Source organism: Macaca thibetana, chromosome 4 (genome assembly GCF_024542745.1).
Source record: "Macaca thibetana thibetana isolate TM-01 chromosome 4, ASM2454274v1, whole genome shotgun sequence".
In the NCBI taxonomy this organism is placed as follows: domain Eukaryota; kingdom Metazoa; phylum Chordata; class Mammalia; order Primates; family Cercopithecidae; genus Macaca; species Macaca thibetana.
The window spans coordinates 31,421,246-31,435,176 of NC_065581.1; the positions used below are offsets into that span (position 1 = coordinate 31,421,246).

The following is a 13,931-nucleotide window of genomic DNA, read 5'->3' on the forward strand; positions in this document are numbered from 1 at the left end:
ATGATAAAAAAAAAAAAAAAAGAGTTACAAAAATGCCAAGTGTCCAGATAAAATATGCACACTGCTTAGATGTACAGAGTTCAGGAAAACAGGCAGTGCTTGAGCGTCGGTGAAGAGCATTGGGTCTGCATGGAGCACTCGCACTTTGAGGTGATGACTACAGGCTCCCGGTTGCAATAGACAGTAACAAACCCTGCTTCTTTGTGTTCAGGAGATGTTCTGGACTCACACAGGGAAACTCGGGCTAGGGAATGAACGTAATTTTAAATGCAACAACCCACAGTCACAGATCCATAATCTGGGAAAGTAAAACTTAGGAGCTTTGTAATGCTGTTTTGACACAGGTCTTTTACAAATTGGAATTCTAATCATTCAGGGATTACCAATATTGTGCTACCTACTGTATTAATAAACAAAAAGGAAACTTCGTCTCTATGAGAATCTCTACGTGGTGCCTTCAGACAAAACTTCACCAGGTTTAGAGAGAAAACCCCTGTCTCTCCACCTCCATTCCCAGGGCGAGCTCACTCTCTGGCATCAAGTTCCCCGTGGTGAGTTTCTCTGTACAAAGGTCCAAGCGGAGAGGTAGGAGTGGGAGGCAGGGGGTCCAGTTCAGGGTCGGGGATTCCAGGACGAGCAGTGAAGGGGAAGGGGCTGGGCGCGGCCTGGGGGGTCTCTCCCTGGTTTCCACAGACAGATCCTTGTCCAGGACTCAGGCAGACAGTGTGACAAAGAGGCTTGGTGTAGGAGAAGAGGGATCAGGACGAAGTCCCAGGTCTTGGGCGTGGCTCTCAGGGTCTCAGGCTCCGAGAGCCTTGTCTGCATTGGGGAGGCGCAGAGTTGGGGATTCCCCACTCCCCTAGTTTCACTTCTTCTCCCAACAGTGTCGGGTCCTTACTCCAGGATACTCGTGACGCGTCCCAGTTCCCAGTCTCATTGGGTGTCGGATGTTTAGAGAAGCCAATCAGCGTCGCCGCGGTCTCAGTTGTAAAATCCTCACGCACCCACCCGGGATCAGAGTCTCCTCAGACGCCGAGATGCGGGTCGTGGCGCTCCGAACCCTCCTCCTGCTGCTCTCGGGGATCCTGGCCCTGACCAAGACCTGGGCCGGTGAGTGCGGGGTCGGGAGGGAAACGGCCTCTGCGGGGAGGAGCGAGGAGACCGCAGACGGGGGCGCAGGACCCGGGGAGCCGCGCCGGGAGGAGGGTCGGGCGGGTCTCAGCCTCTCCTCGCCCCCAGGCTCGCACTCCTTGAGGTATTTCTACACCACCGTGTCCCGGCCCGGCCGCGGGGAGCCCCGCTTCATCTCCGTGGGCTACGTGGACGACACGCAGTTCGTGCGGTTCGACAGCGACGCCGAGAGTCCGAGAGAGGAGCCTCGGGCGCCGTGGATGGAGCAGGAGGGGCCGGAGTATTGGGAAGAGCAGACACGGATCGCCAAGGCCAACGCACAGACTGACCGAGCGGACCTGGGGATCCTGCGCGGCTACTACAACCAGAGCGAGGCCGGTGAGTGGTCCCGGCCAGGGGCGCAGGTCACGACCCCTCCCCATCCCCCACCGACGACCCGGGTCTCCCCGAGTCTCCGGGTCCGAGATCCGCCCCGAGGCCGCGGGACCCGCCCAGACCCTCGACCGGGGAGAGCCCCAGGCACCTTTACCCGGTTACATTTTCACTTGAGGACAAAAATCCTCGCGGGTTGGTCGGGGCGGGGCGGGGCTCGGTGGGCGGGGCTGACCGCGGGGGCGGGGCCAGGGTCTCACACCATCCAGACGATGTATGGCTGCGACCTGGGACCCGACGGACGCCTCCTCCGCGGGTATTACCAGGACGCCTACGACGGCAAAGATTACATCGCCCTGAACGGGGACCTGCGCTCCTGGACCGCCGCGGACATGGCGGCTCAGAACACCCAGCGGAAGTGAGAAGCGGCCGATGAGGCAGAGCAGTGGAGAGCCTACCTGGAGGGCGAGTGCGTGGAGTCGCTTCGCAGATACCTGGAGAACGGGAAGGAGACGCTGCAGCGCGCAAGTACCAGGGGCAGTGGGGACCCTTCCTCATCACCTCTAGATCGCCCGGGATGGCCTCCCATGAGGAGGGGAGGAAAATGGGAGCAGCGCTAGAATGTCCCCTCCCTTGAATGGAGAATGGCATGAGTTTTCCTGATTTCCTCTGAGGGCCCCCTCTGCTCTCTAGGACAATTAAGGGATGACGTCTCTGAGGACATAGAGGGGAAGACAGTCCCCTTTGACCCCTGCAGCAGCCTTGGGCACCGTGAATTTTCCTCTAAGGCCTTGTTCTCTGCCTCACACTAAATGCGTTTGAAGGTCTGATTCCAGCTTTTCTGAGTCCCTTGGCCTCCACTCAGGTCAGGACCAGAAGTCCCTGTTCCTCCCTCAGAGACTAGAACTCTCCAAGGAATAAGAGATTATCCCAGATGCCTGTGTCCAGGCTGGTGTCTGGGTTCTATGCTCCCTCCCCCACCCCAGCTGTCCTGTTCATTCTCAGGGTGGTCACATGGGTGCTGCTGGGGTGTCCCATGAGAGATGCAAAGCGCCTGAATTTTCTGACTCTTTCCATCAGATCCCCCAAAGACACACGTGACCCACCATCCCGTCTCTAACCATGAGGCCACCCTGAGGTGCTGGGCCCTGGGCTTCTACCCTGCGGAGATCACACTGACCTGGCAGCGGGATGGGGAGGACCAAACTCAGGACACTGAGCTTGTGGAGACCAGGCCAGGAGGAGATGGAACCTTCCAGAAGTGGGGAGCTGTGGTGGTGCCTTCTGGAGAAGAGCAGAGATACACGTGCCATGTGCAGCATGAGGGGCTACCGGAGCCCCTCACCCTGAGATGGGGTAAGGAGGGGGATGAGGGGTCATGTCTCTTCTCAGGGAAAGCAGGAGCCCTTCTGGATCAGGGTCAGGGCCCCTCACCTTCCCATCCTTTCCCAGAGCCATCTTCCCAGTCCACCATCCCCATCGTGGGCATTGTTGCTGGCCTGGCTGTCCTAGCAGTTATGGTCACCGGAGCTGTGGTCGCTGCTGTGATGTGGGGGAGGAAGAACTCAGGTAGGGAAGGGGTGTGGGGTGGGGTCTGGGTTTTCTTGTCCCTCTGGGGGTTTCAAGCCCCAGGTAGAAGTGTTCCCTGACTCATTCCTGGGAAGCAGCATCCACACAGGGTCTAACCCAGCCTGGGACCCTGTGTGCCAGGACTTACTCTTTTGTGTAGCAATGTGACAATGAAGGACAGATGTATCACCTTGATGATTATGGTACTGGGTCCTGATTCCAGCATTCACGAGTCAGGGGAAGGTCCCTGCTAAGGACAGACCTTGGGAGGGCAGTTTGTCCAGGACACACAGCTGCTTTCCTCCTGTTCCCTGATCCTGCCCTGGGTCTGTAGTCATAGTTCTGGAAATTTCTCTAGGGTCCAAGACTAGGAGGTTCCTCTAAGATCTTATGGCCCTGCTTCCTCCCAGCCTCCTCACAGGATATTTTCTTCCCACAGGTGGAAAAGGAGGGAGCTACTCTCAGGCTACGTGTAAGTGGTGGGGGTGGGAGTGTGGAGGAGCTCACCAACCCTATAATTCCTCTTGTCCCATGTCACCTGCGGGCTCTGACCAGCTCCTGTTTTTGTTCTACCCCAGCCAGCAACAGTTCCCAGGGATCTGATGTGTCTCTCACGGCTTTAAAGGGTGAGATTCTTGGGGTCTAGAGTGGGGGACGGGGGGGCAGAGGGGAAAGGCCTGGGTAATGGAGATTCTTTGATTGTAACGTTTCGAGTGTGTGGTGGGCTGTTAAGAGTGTCATCACTTACCATGACTGACTTGAATTTTTTTGTTCATGACTTGTTTTCTGTAGCCTGAGACAACTGTCTTGTGTGGAACTGAGAAGCAGGATTTCTTCACGCCTCCCTTTTGAAGAGACTCTGGCATCTCTTTCTGCAAAGGCATCTGAATGTGTCTGTGTCCCTGTTAGCATAATGTGAGGAGGTGGAGGGACAGTCCACCCCCATGTCCACCGTGACCCCTGTTCCCACGCTGACCTGTGTTTCTCCCCGAGTCATCTTTCCTGTTCCAGAGAGGTGGGGCTGGATGTCTCCATCTCAGTCTCAACTTTATGTGCACTGAGCTGCACCTTCTTACTTCCCTACTGAAAATAAGAATCTAATATAAATTTGTTTTCTCAAATATCTGCTATGAGAGGTTGATGGATTAATTAAATAAGTCAATTCCTAGAATTTGAGAGAGCAAATAAAGACCTGAGAACCTTCCAGAATCCACATGTTCGCTGTGCTGAGTCTGTTGCAGGTGGGGGTGGAGAAGGCTATGAGGAGCCGAATGTGGACTGGGCCTGTGCCTAGTTGCTGTTCAGTTCTTCATGGGCTTTATTTGGTCAGTCCTCAGCTGGGTCACCTTCACTGCCCCATCGTCCTTGTCCCTTCAGTGGAAACTTGTCCAGCGGGAGCTGTGACCACAGAGGCTCAGACATTGCCCAGGGCTTCCCCTGCACACGGGGTCTCTGTGCATTCTGAGACAAATTTTCAGAGTCATTCACCTCCTGCCCTGCTTCTAGAGCTTCTGTTCTGCTCTGGTTTCCTGCCCTTTCTCCCTGCCTTGGTTCTAGTGATCTTGGCGCTGAATCCAATCCCAACTCATGAATCCATAAAGCAGAGTCTAATTTAGACTTATGTCTGTGAAATTGGACCTATCTTCAAGGACTGTTCTTTCCTGAAGAGAGAACCTGGTTGTGTGCTGCAGTGTGCTGGGGTAGAGGGCACGGGGGGCGTTGCTGTAGTAAGAGGGATGGGGGAGGGAGGGCACACAAGCAGCACTGCTGAGAAAAACATAGGCGGCCTCTATCTCAGTGTGAGGGGACCTTGTGCTGTACCTGCCACAAAACAGCATTTGGCCTAAGGCTATGTTAATAAAGATGCTGCCTTTAGAATAGGGAGGTGCTCTACAGTGATCATTCATTCAACTGACCTTTGTCATTGACCATAGGACAGAATGGTTCTGCATCTGGGTAACACCATTTAAATAAAATCAGAAAAATCTCTGGCCTTTTGTAGCATATGTTCCAGTGGAAAGAGGCAGAAGTTAGATACGCTATAACCAGAGTAAGGCAGGAAACTGCTACAAGGTGGTAAGTGCTGTGAGGCAGGTAATCCAGGATGTGGGCAGTGGGGACAGAGAATGTGGCTGTTGTGCTGGGTAGTCAGTGTGTGCCTTGTTGCAAAGGTGACTTCTGAGGAAGGATTTGAGGGACGTGAGGATGTCTGGGGAAGTTCTTTCCAGACAGAGGATCCCCCAGTCCAAATGCACTATGGCAGGAAGGTGTCTGTGTTCCCAGAAGAGCAAGGAGGCCAGGAGGGCTGGACAGAGAGAAACTGAGGTGAGGTCAGAGGTGTGGCCAGAGCAGGTGGGCTTGAGGGAAATGGGGTCGGATTTGATCTTTGCTCTGAGTGGGATGAAGAGTCAGAGGACAGTTTTGAGCAGAAGAGGGCCATGATATAACTTCTCTTTTAAAAGGATCTCTGACTGCTGTGCTGAGAACAGAATTGAGAGGTGAGGGACGAAGGAGACAGAGGGGAAAACAGTAGGAAGCGAGTGCAGTATTCCAGGCTGGAGATGTCAGTTACCTTGACTGGGGTGTGAGCAGGGGAAAGAGTGGGACGTGAGGGGATTCTGGATGCATTTGAAGATGAACTCACAGCATTTGCCAGTAGATTGTATCTGTGGTGTGAGAAAGACGAATCAAGGACACCCATAGTTGTAAAATGAGTGAGTAGAAGGAAGGGTGGAGCTGCTGTCAGTGGAGATGGGGAGACTCTGGCAGGAGCATACTGAGGAGGGGGCATCACAGGCACTCAGTGGAGATGTCTACTAGGAATGCAGGTGAGGGAGCTGGGGTGGAATTTGGACAGACAACTCCAGACTTTAGAGGAAAGGAGAAATAGACTGGGCAGGAGAAATAGATTTAGGAGCTCATACCATATAAATGATACTTAAAACCTCAAGCATGGATGAAGGCACCAAGGGAGTGATTGACTGTGGAAAAGAATGAGGGCAAGGACTGAACCCTGGACCTCCAGTTGTAAGGGATGTGATCAGACCACACCCAGAGCAGACTCCACAGTTCTGACCCCAAGTCTAGAGGACGCTTAGACAAGGAACTCCCGAGTGCACAGGGATCACCCAGACGTGGTGCTGAGATCCAGGAAGTCTGGAGTCGAGCAAGAGATTCTGGATTTATAACAAGGCTGGAGCTCATGTTGCTGGTCTCCAGATCACACTTGGAGTAGCAAGAACACCAGGATGCCACATGTCTGAGCATCAGCCTCACCTCTAGGGCGTGTTATATAAACGAATCCTTGGTCTTGTGCATAAAACTCTGAGACAAGGGTTCTGGGGAGTGGCCTGAGTATTTTCTAAGCCCCGCCAGCAATCCTGTTGCTCAGCCAGATCAGGAACCACTGAGATCAGAGATCAGAGAATGCCCAGGGTGGGTGGGTGGGGTGGGTTTTCAAACTCTGTTTAAAAGAGGATTTTTCTCACAGAAAGAAAAGGGAGGATGTGTGTCATCAGTTATGAGATGTGACATTCCCTGTGGATCTCTCCACAGTGGGGTGGAGGCCAGGTAGAGAATTCAGGATGCGGCTCTCGCACAAAGAACACCTGTGAATGCCGCTCTCTGACACCGGCCCACAGACTCATTTCCCACTCACTTCTTGGAGCAAACTATGGAAAACAAATTTCTGTAATGTACACATAAAGTCATATATCTGGTATTGGGGGCTAGTTTTATTGTGGGAAAGGCCACAGAAGCAGGCTTGAAACTACACGTCCAGGAACAGAATCCACAGCCCACCCTGGATCAGGTCCCTCCTAGGAACAACTGCCCCTGCTGCTGAGCACAGACGCCACTGCTCACACCTCTGACACCTGGTGCTGGACACTGGACCCCGAGGCTAGGACAGATGTCACTGCTGCACCCGGAAATTGGACATCACTACTGTCACTCAGCCCTCTTTACTAAAATGCATTCTGCACAGTCCCAGCCTCTCTGTCACCTCATTCTGGCTCAATCTGGCAGTGATACTGCAGTTAAGAAGAAATTATTTAGACAGGTAGTGAGGGTACGGAAGAGTTTTAATGAAAATCAGGCTCCAAACTATTTTATTTTCTAACAAGGAGCAGCCTGTAATATCAAGCTTCAGACATAGACAAGTAAGCTGGAAGCTTGCACGGGTGAATGCCAGCAGCTGTACCAATAGGAATAGGACACCTGGGACTGGGCATGTTCACAATGGCAACTCCATCTTCCCTTCTCTTTGCCAGGCACGTTTACAGTAAGGAGCAGACAACATGGTGCCGGCCAAGGGGAAGCCCATTTGCATAATAGGATGAGGGTGGGGTGAACAGCCTTCCACACGCACTGTGTAAATATCACGACTGGTCCAACCAACCTGTGAGCCCTACATAAATCAGACACCATCTCCTCAAGCCTGCCTGTAAAATCCAATGCACTCCCATTTCAGGCCCGAATTCCCTTTTGGGTGCCCCTCTCTCTCACAAGAAGAGAGTTGTTCCCCTTTGTCTTTCTTTTACCTATTCAACCCTTTACTCCTAAACTCACTCCTCATATGTCAGTGTCCTTCATCTTCTTGGCATGAGATGACAAACCCTTAGTATTTACCTGAGACAACGACACCTCCTCAGCAGGTGGTCACTGGACTGGTGGAGCTTAAGACTCATGTCCATGATCAACTGCAGGGTGACTGGAGTCTTGTCCTCTTCCAGGGAGGGAGGTGGTTTCTGTCCCCTCTCAACGTTTTACATGTTGTAAACCAAAAATAAACATTAGAGCCACCCACTCTTAACCATCTTAATGGACACCCTCAGCCAGGGTGCTCAAAAGTTAACCTGAAAGACTGGCTCAAGCCACCATGATTATGCCGTCTTCCGTTTTGGAATTCAGGAAAAGCTGACCAGCATTTACCATCAACACAGACCTTAAATCTGATCAGAAACATTTACAATCTATTCTCTCTGAAGCCTGGCACCTGGAGGCGTCATCTGCATGAGAAAATTTAGGACTCCACAACCTCTTATCATAACCCAGACATTTCCTTTCTATTGATAGTAACTCAACCAATCGCCAATCAGAAAAATTAAAAATCTACTTATAACCCAGAAGCACTACCCCACAACCCTTGCCTGCTTCAAATTGTTCCAACTTTCTGAACTGAGCCAATGTATAGCTTAAATGTATTTCATTGATGTCGCATATCTTCCTAAAATGTATAAAACCAACCTGTGCCACAACCACCTTGAGCACATGTTCTCAGGGTCTCCTGAGGACTGTGTCATAGGATGTGGTCACTCATTTTTGGCTCAGAATAAATCTCTTCAATATGTTACCGAGTTTGACTCTTTTCATTGACAGTGTGGAATTCTGATGTAATAAGAAGGTTCAAGTGCTGGAGTGTGAGGGGTGGGGAAAAGTGACAAATTTTAATTCTTGGAGCAGTGATCCAGGTCGAGAACTTTATCTGGTACCTGGCAGGCACGCAGAGTGTCTGAATGAACCAGTGACTAATAAATAACATGTTTCCACCCATTCCATTGAGGATAGGTTATTACATCAAGTTTTGGTCTATCCCAGTTCACACTCTAGATTATTGGAGTGGCATTGTGTGATAGCAAAATGATTATTCAAACAGTTTCCCTCGGCTTTGTCTCTTACTAGGAGTAAAACACCTAGGATTGTAAGATCTCCCAGGATCTGAGTCCACACTGATATTTTATATTAATATTTATATTTTCTTGTGTATGGAAATATTTCTGGGGAGAGAATCTCTAACATTTATTAGTTTTTACGTGACACCCTCAAAGGCCTAAAAAATCCTAACTTCTAGGTTAGAGGTAGGGCCACTCCACGTCTGGACAATGAACAGCTGGTAGCAACCTGTGTTTAGTAGATTAGGGACATGAAATAAATGCTTACATTTTGTCTATCTTTTCCTCTGGGACCAAAAAGATAGAGGTGTACTTGCTTACTCTTACTCTGAGTTTCTCTCTGTGGGATGGTGATGAGGTTTTTCTCCAACCAAATAACTTTCTGATTCTCCAACAGCAGCTGGGAGTCCTAGATTTCGACTCAATTCTGACACTAACTACCTGGAGTTCACCTCAGGCTCCACAGGTTTAAGGGCTCAGTCCCACAAGACTCTCCTCAGTTCAGATGCAAGTCACAAGTATCGAGTCCCAGGTTACCTGCACTTCTGTCTATCATGGCTACAAAGTCAGGGGTCTCTCATCTCCCAAGGTTTGAGAATTCTTACATTAACTCAAAGAACTCAGGAAGTTGCTATAGTCATGTAAACCAAAAAACATCTGAGATAGGTCTCAGTCAGTTTGGAAGTTTATTTTGCCAAGCTGAAGATGCAACTTGGAAACAGAGACACAAATCATTGTAGTATCTGTGGCCCATGCTTTTTCCTAACAGAGTTTTGAGGACTTCAATATTTATAGGGGAAAGAGCAGCCAGCAGAAGAAAAAACAGTCAATTATGCATTCATCTCATGCTCAGTAGATCTGCATTTTACATAAGATAAAGTAAACGTTGGGTAGAAAACTCAAATATGCGTTTGTCTCCGGGTGGGTGAAGGGATGATGTCCAGTCTTGTCTTTGTCTTGTGCCTGTGAAGATAACCTGTTAATTTACATTGTTGAGGGAAAGTCAGCAAAACTCCATTTTAGAGTAAACATGTTGGGGTCCACAAGGAATTATCTTGTGAGCAGTTTGTGAGGGAGGCCACCTGGGGAGATATGGGGTCATCTATCTTCGCAGTTATTTGTTTAGGAACAAAAGAAAGGCAGTTTTTCCATCACTCAGTCTCCAAACTTAACTTTTCCCTTCGGTATACTGAATTGGGAGTCCTGAAATTTTACTTTCCTTTCACACTCAGTATTGCAGTTTTTTTTATTTTTATAGCTTAAATCTCCACGTTTTTGGCATGCAGGACCAGTTTCGTGGATGATAGTTTTTCCATGGACGAGTGGAGGTGGCGGAAGGCAGAGGGAAATGGTTTTGGATGAAACTGCTGCACCTCAGATGATCAGGCATTAGTGTTTCATAAGGAGCATGCAACCTAGATCTCTCGCATGCAGAGCTCACAATAGGGTTCGTGCTCCTATGAGAATCTAATTCGGCCACTGATCTGACAGGAGGCGGAACTCGGGTGGTCATGCTCATGCTCTCTCGCCCACTGATCAACTGCTGCTGTGCGGTCTGGTTCCTACCAGGCCAGAAACTTCTACCAGTCTGCAGCCCGGGGGTAAGTGACCCCTGGTTTAAATTATGCCACTATAGCAGAACACCTGAGACTGGATCACTTATAACAAACAGAAATTTGTTTCATTCATAGTGTCAAGGATGGGAATTCCCAGATCAAGGGACTGTATCTGGTAGAAAACAAAAGGGCAAGAGAGGGTGAGATGTAGGGGGAAAAGGAAGTCAAACTGACAGCCTGAGGTCCTTTTATGATGAGCCTTAATCCATTAATGAAGGCAGAGCTCTGATGGTTCAATCACCTCTCAGAGGTCCCATTTCTTAAAAATGTTGCATTCGGGATGAAATATCCAACAGATGCTTTTTTGGGGAAACATTCAAACCACAGCAGTTAAGGATACAAATGAGCAGCCAGATGAAGAGGTGCACAGGGTGGGGTCTGGAAGGGTTCTGAGCATAGGAGCCTCTGTCCCTGTGGAGATGGAGTTCACCACCCTCCCAGCACGTGGACACACAGATGTGCTCACCAACTGGGAAGCTCTCTGAAACCCAATTTCTAGAAGTTTCTATGTAAATTTCATTGTTTGGCAAGATTAATTAAATCACCAGGCACTGTGTGACTGAACTCAACCTCCAGCCTCTCTTTCCTTCCCAGACTTTAGGGATGGGGCTAAAAGTTCCAATCCTCTAATCGCAGCTTCGTGTTTCTGGCAACCAGCCCCCATTCTGAAGCTATCTAGGAGCCCCTCACCCCACAGTCATCTCATTGCCATACTGAAGTCATGTTTATCACTGAGGAGACTGCAAATGTTCTAGAACCCGGTTGTGAGGAAACAGGGACAAAGATCAAATATTTTTATTGGACACAGATCGCACCTTGGTTTTGACCACATTATCTCTTATCTCTTTTTATAATATTTATTATTTTATTTTAGAGATAATCTCTTGCTCTGTTGCCCAGGGTAGAATGCAGTGGCACAATCATAGCTCACTGTAACCTCGAATTCCTGGACTCAAGTGATCCTTCTGCCTCGGCCTCCTGAGTAGATAGCATTACAGGTGCACACCACCATGTCCAACTAATTTTTATATATTTTGTAGAAATGGGTCTCACTATTTTGCCCAGGCTGGTCTCAAACTCCTGGCCTTAAACAATGTTTCTACCATTGCCTCCCAAACTGACGGAATTAAAAGCGTGAGCCACTGTGCCTGGCCAATCACAGATCTCCTATACCAGAAGAATCATAACAGTGAAAAGATCCTGGCACATTACCAGGATCATCTTTGGTCATTAACAATTATCCCAGTGCAGTCCAAAAACAGGAATAGTCTCAGCAACACATGGCTGCACCCTTTCAGGTATCTGGCAAAATCGAGCTAAGAGACAATATCATCTCTTGTTTATACCTCTTTCGAGTAGTTCATGTAACATTGGATTTTCCTCATTACATAACCCATTTATTCATTCATTTACCCTCAGCTACTATTTCTCCTTCTCTTCATTTATACTAAACATTTATAATTTTGGAAGGAACACTAGGCTCTGCTGCTGTGCTGGCTTGGACTGCAGGGACCAATACTGTTCTAGCAATTGTCTCACATCATCCATTCCAGTTCATAGAGGAGAGGGTTATGCAGGTAGAGAACTGGGTGGCTATCTGATCCCAGGCAATACAGCTGCATTCAGTGTTAGCCCCAACTTTGCCAGATGCAGTGAAGGCAAAACCTTCTTCTACAGACCCCTAAAAATTATTACATAAAGGACATAAAATATATTTACAGTTTCTTGCTTAGGAATAATTCCTGTTTCTGGACTCTTTTTGCAGCCCTAGTCCTGGGATCACTGCATCAGGGATGAGAAAAGCAAGTTGAGGTGAATTACAGTCATCATTCCAGTGTCCTCCCACCATGGGAAGGAATATATGTAGATCACACCAGCACCTTCCCCTGATCCACCAGGAAAAGAGAGGATACTCTCATGTCAAGTGTGAGCACACTCATGAAGGTGTATAAGCCCACCCTTCGTGCTTGTTTCCCCACTCTTGCTTTATATACCCAATGTTTCAATTGGCTGTTTTAATTCTCTATGGAACTCTTCCTTTGAGGAGGATGTCTCTCTGATCATTGTTGAACATTTTGAGCAGGTGCATTTTCTGGTGTAAAGAAATGTGACTCAGTGGTCCACATGGTTGCAGTACCTCCCATTCAAGTTCTTTGTAGCACTCCGAGCATTTGCATCTGAGATAAAGGAGGGACCTCTCTTAGAAGCCTGCCAGGGCCCCCCAACCTGGAAATAAAGAAAAACCTTCAGTTCCTTCAAGAAAAACTCCAGGCACCTAGCTAGCCCTAAAAAGTAAGTGAGTGACGTTATAAACAAGAAGGTAATGATAGCTTAAAACAATAGCCAAGGAAGTTAGAGTCACAACATCTTTGATTCTCTACAGAAACTAAAAATAACATCTTAACATATGTCCCTGAGTTGTTTTTCAGAAATATAGATTCCCACCTAATAGATCCACTGACAGGGAGACCTTATAAAGGGGAAACTGAGGACTGAACTCTGACCGCCGTTCTTTGTTCTAAATTTCTTCCTGAGGGGCTCGAGAGAGTCAAGCCCACGAGCCAGGCCTGAACATTCCTCTCTACTCCCCCGGAGCTGTGTGAGGAAGCTTTGCTTCCTTATCTATCACAAATCAGAGAATCTTTAAATCTACCTAAGACCTGTAAGCTCCCTCATCAGGATTTTCCACCTTTTAAGGCCGAAGCAGTGTGTCACTTCTAGGCATTGATTTATGATGTTGCCTGTAACTCTGCTTTCCCGAAATTTGCCCCTGCCTTTAAAAATCCTTGCTTGTGAGTCATCAAAAAGGGTGAGTCTTAAGCGTGAGTTGCCTGATTCTCCTTGTTTGGCTCCCTACACATAAATGCCCTCCTTTCTCCCACTGCAGTCTCAGTGTGGATGTTTGTTTTTACTGCCCCAGGTGAGTGGACCCCAGTTTAGTTTGGTAACACACCTTCCACCAGCTGAACAAAGCCCACTCCAGGGTGAGAATCTATTCCTGCCAAGACCCATTTGCTGCTTCCTGGGGCTAATGGTATCAGTCTAACTTGCCAGCTATGTATTTTCAAGGCCTTCCCATAAAAGAATCTGCTACATAGCCATATACTATCTCTCTTTTTTGTTAAAGAAAGCACTTCTTATGTGTATTTTGTGCCTGTGAAGTGTGGAATGCAAGAGGAATCTGTCTTGATTCCACCTATCTCTGCATTGCTAAGGCCCCAATGTCTACTTATTTCACAGACTCAGGTGATCACCACAAGCAAACGTGGGTTTTTTGTTGTTGTTGCTTTTGAGATGTAATCTTGATGTTTCCCCGATTGGTCTCTAATGTTGCTCAGGCTAAAATCTAACTCCTGGACTCAAGATATCCTTCTGCCTCAGCCGCTCTCATAGCTGGATTTCAGGTGCACCTGGCAAACACTTGGAGACAAATTCTTGTTGATTTCAATCACCTTCCAAACCTGGAAGGGAGTTATTCTGAGGGGCACTGAACAGCACTGAGGGAACGGTGCTAAATGATTCATGAGAAACTGACCTCATGATCCAACCACCTCCCTCCCTCCAGGCCCCA

At 48.7% G+C, this 13,931-nt stretch overlaps 1 pseudogene across 1 annotated transcript in view; it reads left to right on the forward strand.

Moving 5' to 3' along the window:
* The first annotated feature begins 994 nt into the window (after positions 1–994).
* The window catches only part of LOC126953147 (class I histocompatibility antigen, Gogo-OKO alpha chain-like), a 280,609-nt pseudogene continuing 267,672 nt past the window's right edge, over positions 995–13,931 (forward strand). The window contains exons 1-8 of the transcript XR_007725133.1: positions 995–1,110; positions 1,240–1,509; positions 1,756–2,031; positions 2,584–2,859; positions 2,956–3,072; positions 3,512–3,544; positions 3,651–3,698; positions 3,865–4,006. The product of XR_007725133.1 is annotated as a class I histocompatibility antigen, Gogo-OKO alpha chain-like (transcript). The remainder of the gene's footprint in view (positions 1,111–1,239; positions 1,510–1,755; positions 2,032–2,583; positions 2,860–2,955; positions 3,073–3,511; positions 3,545–3,650; positions 3,699–3,864; positions 4,007–13,931) is intronic.